Here is a 5,253-nt window from a genome sequence, read left to right on the forward strand (position 1 = left end):
GGCGGGGGGCGGGGGGGGGCGGCCGGAGGCTGGTGAGGGTGCGGGACTCTCCAGCCCACACTCGTCCGCACGCCCGCCAGGGCACGCTCAGGAGCGCACACGAGTGCACACACAGACACGTGTGCTCGCGCGCGCACACGCATGGGCACACGGGCTGGCACACCCTCGTGAGCACATAGGCTGGCACACACATCTTGGCCGGGCACTCCTGCGCGCACATGCCTGTGCCCACGTGTGCACACTCACACGCATGCACAAACCCAGACAGGCGTCGGCACACTCACCCGGAGAACTTCGCATACACACTCGCAAACACGCGGGCTCCCTGCGCCACCAAGAACCAACAGCGAGAATTGCCAGGTGTTTCCCAACTCCTCCCGGGAGACCCAGGCCCCCGCCCCCGCGCGCGGAACCCACAGCTTCTCCCTCCCTCGCTTTCTCCTTCCTTCCCTTCCTGGTCTCCAGGGCCAGACCACCGGCCTAGTTGCCATGGCGACATCGGCTCATCTGCCCCCCCTCGCACATCTTCACGCCCCTCCCCCGCTGAGAGCGCGGAGGCGGAAAGAGGGTGCTGGTCCTCCCACTCCCCTTATCCGTCAGGGTGGGGTTGCGGGGCGGGGCTTGGAAATCCGCAGTGACCTAGGGGCCGACTGGCGAAAGGGGTCCGAACTGCCTGCCTGGCTGGCCTGGGATCTTGGGGTCTCCGCCCCGGGTAGGGGAACCTCACAGCCTGAGGCAGGAACAGGGCCAAAGCTGTGGCTTCCTCCCGCCTGCTCCCTTTGGCTGCCGAGGGCCTCTGCTTGTGACCCAGCTCAACCCCAGGGGCCGGTGTCCCCTTCTCAGGGAGGCCGTTTCCTTTGGGAATTCACTCTCACCCCCACCCCCTGTCCTCTCCGGCTCTGACCCACAGGTGTGCGGGGCGCCAGGGCTTGACTCAATGCCCCAGAGCCAGCCGTCCTTGTCGGCGTCTGCCGCTGAACCCTGCTGCCTGCCTCACCCTAGCCGTCGGTCTTCACTCCGGTTCTCGCAAACTTACCATCCTGCAGACAGTCCTCGCAGAGGCCTCCGGAGACCCCCGCAGGGCGGCCCCTCCCTCTGCCCGCGGGGCTGGCAGGACACCTACCTGCAGCTCCCGAGCACACCTGTCTCAGGCTGCTGGACCTTGTTCGCACACACTCCTCTACCTGGAGACCTTCCCTTCCTTCAGGGGTGCTTCGGGGTCACCCCTCTTCCTCGAGCTTTCCTGCGGCGGCCGCACCCCGTTCTCCTGCCCCTGGGCTCTCGGCGCCGCTCACACAGGGCTCCGCTGACACGTTTGTGATGCCTGTTTACGGTCGCTCCCACCAGCCAGGGAGTTCCACCGCGAGCACAGGCTGATTCATCTCCGAGTCCCTGGTGCCCCAAACCGGGCCTGGCTCTAGCCGCTTCACTGAAAGCAAGAGAAGTGTGGCTGCACAGCAGTGTGAATCTACGGAGCACCCCCTAACTTCACTGGAGAATGGTGACCCCGGGGCCATTACCAGCACAGCGGGATGGCAACTGGACCCACCTGGGAGAGGTCCTAGGTTTGTGGCCCGGACCTTCCTGAGTATGCTGGAGGCATGCACATGTGCCGGTGATCCTGGCCCCCTGTGAATGGAGGTGGGTCAGAGCATTAAAACTGTTGCAGGTGGGATCAGCAGGTGGGCGTGGTGGTTAAGGCGCTGGACACTCCCATATGGCTGACCACAGTTCGAGTCCTGAACCTGGTGGCTTGCTTTCTCACTTTCTCTCTGGTCAATTTTAAATAAATGAGTGAATAAATAAAAATCAAATAAATAATTCTATAAAAGAAAAAACGTTGGGGGTGCCTCTCTCCTTCCCTCTCCTCCTCTCTCTCTCATGGAATAAATAAGTAAACTTTCTTTTGTTCTTGTTTTTAGAGAGAGATTTTTGCTGTAGGGGTCATATGCTCACTGGAGAGACAGAGACAGAGAGACAGAAAGCCAGAAATCACCCCCTCAGGGAGGATGGCCACACCACAATCCCTTCTCCTCTATTCTCCTCTTGGGATTTTGGGCACACGCACACACACGCGCCTGGCATGAGTTTTAAGTTGCCAGGTCTAGGACTCGAACTGCAGTCATTACGTGGGACTCCAGGGATGTAACCATTATGCCATCTGCTGGTCCCAATAAGTAAACTTTTTTTTTTTTTTTTTGGAGAGATTTTCACTGTAGGGCGCGTGCACTCGCCAGACAGACAGAGAGAGACATAGAGACAGAAAGCGAGAAATCACCCCCCCAGGGGGGATGGTCACGCCGCAATCCCTTCTCCTCCATTCTCCTCTCAGGATCCTGGGCACGCATGCACATGTGCCCGGCGTGAGTTTTAAGCCACCGGGTCTGGGACACAAACCACGGTCGACTACGTGGGAGTCCAACGACATAGCCATTACGCTAACTGCTGGTTCCCCCAAATAAGTAAACTTTTGAACAAATGGTTGGGCCAGCTCCATGACCTGGTGGTTAAGGGTTCTGGATCCCACATGGCTGACTATATGGTTTGAATCCCTGCCTGAGTGGCTTGAAAAACATGCCAGTGGGGGCCAGCAGGTGGTGTGGAAGTTAAGGCGCTGGACTCCCACATGAAAAACATGCCAGGGAACCAGCAGTTAGCGTAATGGCTATGTCGCTGGACTCCCACGTAGTCGACCGCGGTTCGTGTCCCGGACCCGGTGACTTAAAACTCACGCCGGGTGCATGTGCGTGCGTGCCCAAGATCCTGAGAGGAGAATGGAGGAGAAGGGATTGCGGCGTGACCATCCCCCCTGGGGGGGTGATTTCTCGCTTTCTGTCTCTATGTCTCTCTCTGTCTGTCTGGCGAGTGCACGCGTCCTACAGTGAAAATCTCTCAAAAAAAAAAAAAAAAAAAAAAACGCCAGTTGCATGTGTGTACCTGCCCCAAATCCCAACAGGATAAAGAAATGGAGGACAAGGGATTGTGGTGTGACCATGTCCCATTGGGAGGTGCTTTCCCCCCCCTCTGTCTCTCAGTCTCTCTGGTGAGAGCATATGCCCTCTGGTGCATTTTTTAAAAATTGTTAAGAGGACCAGCAGGTGGTGTGGTGGTTAAGGGCGCTGGACACTCCCTCATGGCCAACCATGGTTCAAGTCTCAGACCTGGTGGCTTGCTTTCTCTCTCTCTCTCTCTCTCTCTCTCTCTCTCTCTCTCTCTCTCTCTCTCTCTCTCTCTCTCTCTCTCTCTCTCTCTCTCTCTTTCTCTCGCTCTTTCTGTGTCTCTCTCTGGTCAAAGTTTTAAAAATGAATGAATGAATAAATAAAATTTTAAAAACACTCTGGCAACTACTATTTTTAAAAAATTGTTAAAATGGTCAATTCTGTTAGATGTATTTTACCACAATTTCTTAAAAAGTAAGAGAAATGTAAAGTCAAACTACACTCTGATACTGCTTGTCTCCTATGAAATGGGCAAATTTCAACGTGTCTGTTAACACCCAGGGACGGCAGGGCTGTGGGTGAATGAGCTTCAGCTCTGCACCGTCCAATCTCACAGTGGATACCAAGATGCCAAATATATGTACTCTTTGGATAAGAAATTCCACTCCTAGGGGTTTAGCCTACAGATATGCTAATCTACAAGCAAATAATAGTTCAGCTTTTTTCTTTCTTTCTTTCTATTTTAGGTATTGCCATAGGGTGTGTGCTTGCCGCAGACAGAGCGAGAGAGACAGTGAGAAGGAAAGTGAGAAATCACCCTCTGGGGAGGATGGCAACTCTGCATTCCCTTCTTCTCCATTCTCCTCTCAGGATTTGGGGCACGCACACGTACTCATCCAGTGTGATTTTCAAGCTGCCAAGTCTGGGACTCAAAACGCAGTCGGTCATGTGGGAATCCAGCGCCTTAACCACTATACCACCTGCTGGCCCCCAGTTCCAAGTTTTTCATTGTGGCATGTTCAAAAAGACTGAAAGCAGTCAAAGTGTGGGCAAGTAAGGGACTAGTTAAATTAGTTCATATGAGGAAAAAGTATGCAGCTATAAAAAAGAAGGGGCTCCCTCTGTGCTTGCATGAATTGTTCCACAATCTCTTTTTAACTTAGAAAAGCAAGGAGTGGGGCCAGCTGGTGGGACGGTGATTAAGGCATCGGACTCCCATATGACTGACTACAGTTCGAGTCCTGTACCTGGCATCTGCTTTCTCACTTTCTTCCTGGTGAGCACACGTGCTTTCTAGCAATTTTCTTTTCTGTTCTTTTTTTTTTAAGAGAGATTTTTGCTATAGGGCACAAACACTTGCCAGAGAGACAGAGACAGAAAGCGAGAAATATCACACACACACACACACACACACACCAGCAAGGATGGCCATGCTGCAATCCCTTCTCCATTCTCCTCTTTGGATTTTGGGCACACAGGCACATGCACTCAGTGTGAGTTTCAAGCCACCAGGTCTGGGACTCAAACCATGGTCAGCGGTTGCTGGGAGTCCAGCAATGTAACCATTATGCCATCTGCTGATCCCAAGCCAGCAAGTCTTAATTTGGGGGTTGTGAGGTGAGATAGAGAGAGGATCTGAGATGACTTCTAGGTTTCTGTGTTGAGCAGAACATGTAGAGGAACGGTGGAACCATTTGCCCAGATGAAAAGACAAGAACAGGAGCGGGTCTCAGGAGAGTCAAGAGCTCCATTCAGGATCCATTGCGTTGGAGATGTTTTTGGACATACAAACGGAGACAGCAAGCAGGAAGTTGGATACAGGAGTCTGGAGCTCAGAGAGGTCTGGGCTGGAAATATACATTTGTGAGTCACCGGCATATATAGATGGTATTTAAAGCCATGAGAGTGGATGAGATCACCTAGGGAGAGAAAATATAGATAGAAAAGAGAAGGCCCAAGGCTGAGCTGGCTGGAGAACGAGGAGTCCCGAAAACGGTGCGCATGGTTCCTGGGCCAAGTCAGGAACGGGTGCACCCTGCTGAGAGACAACCTGGAGGAAAGAGAAGTAACCAGGAGATTTGGCAAATCAGGTCCCTGATGGACTTGACCAAAGTGGCTTCAGTGGAGAAGTGGGAGAGCAGCCAGAGCAAAAGAGGTTGGAGAATACGTTAAAGGCGAGGGAGGCCCAGTCCCTATGGTGCAGTCACTAGTGTACTGAAATGCGGTGCTGGAAGCCACATGGCTGACCTGAGCTTGGATGCCTGGTCAATCTGAGGCGCGCCAGGGGTGCGAGCGCATCCCAAAGCTGGAGGGA

This window comes from Tupaia chinensis, unplaced genomic scaffold (assembly GCF_000334495.1).
Source record: "Tupaia chinensis unplaced genomic scaffold, TupChi_1.0 Scaffold000231_1, whole genome shotgun sequence".
Classification (NCBI taxonomy): Eukaryota; Metazoa; Chordata; class Mammalia; order Scandentia; family Tupaiidae; genus Tupaia; species Tupaia belangeri.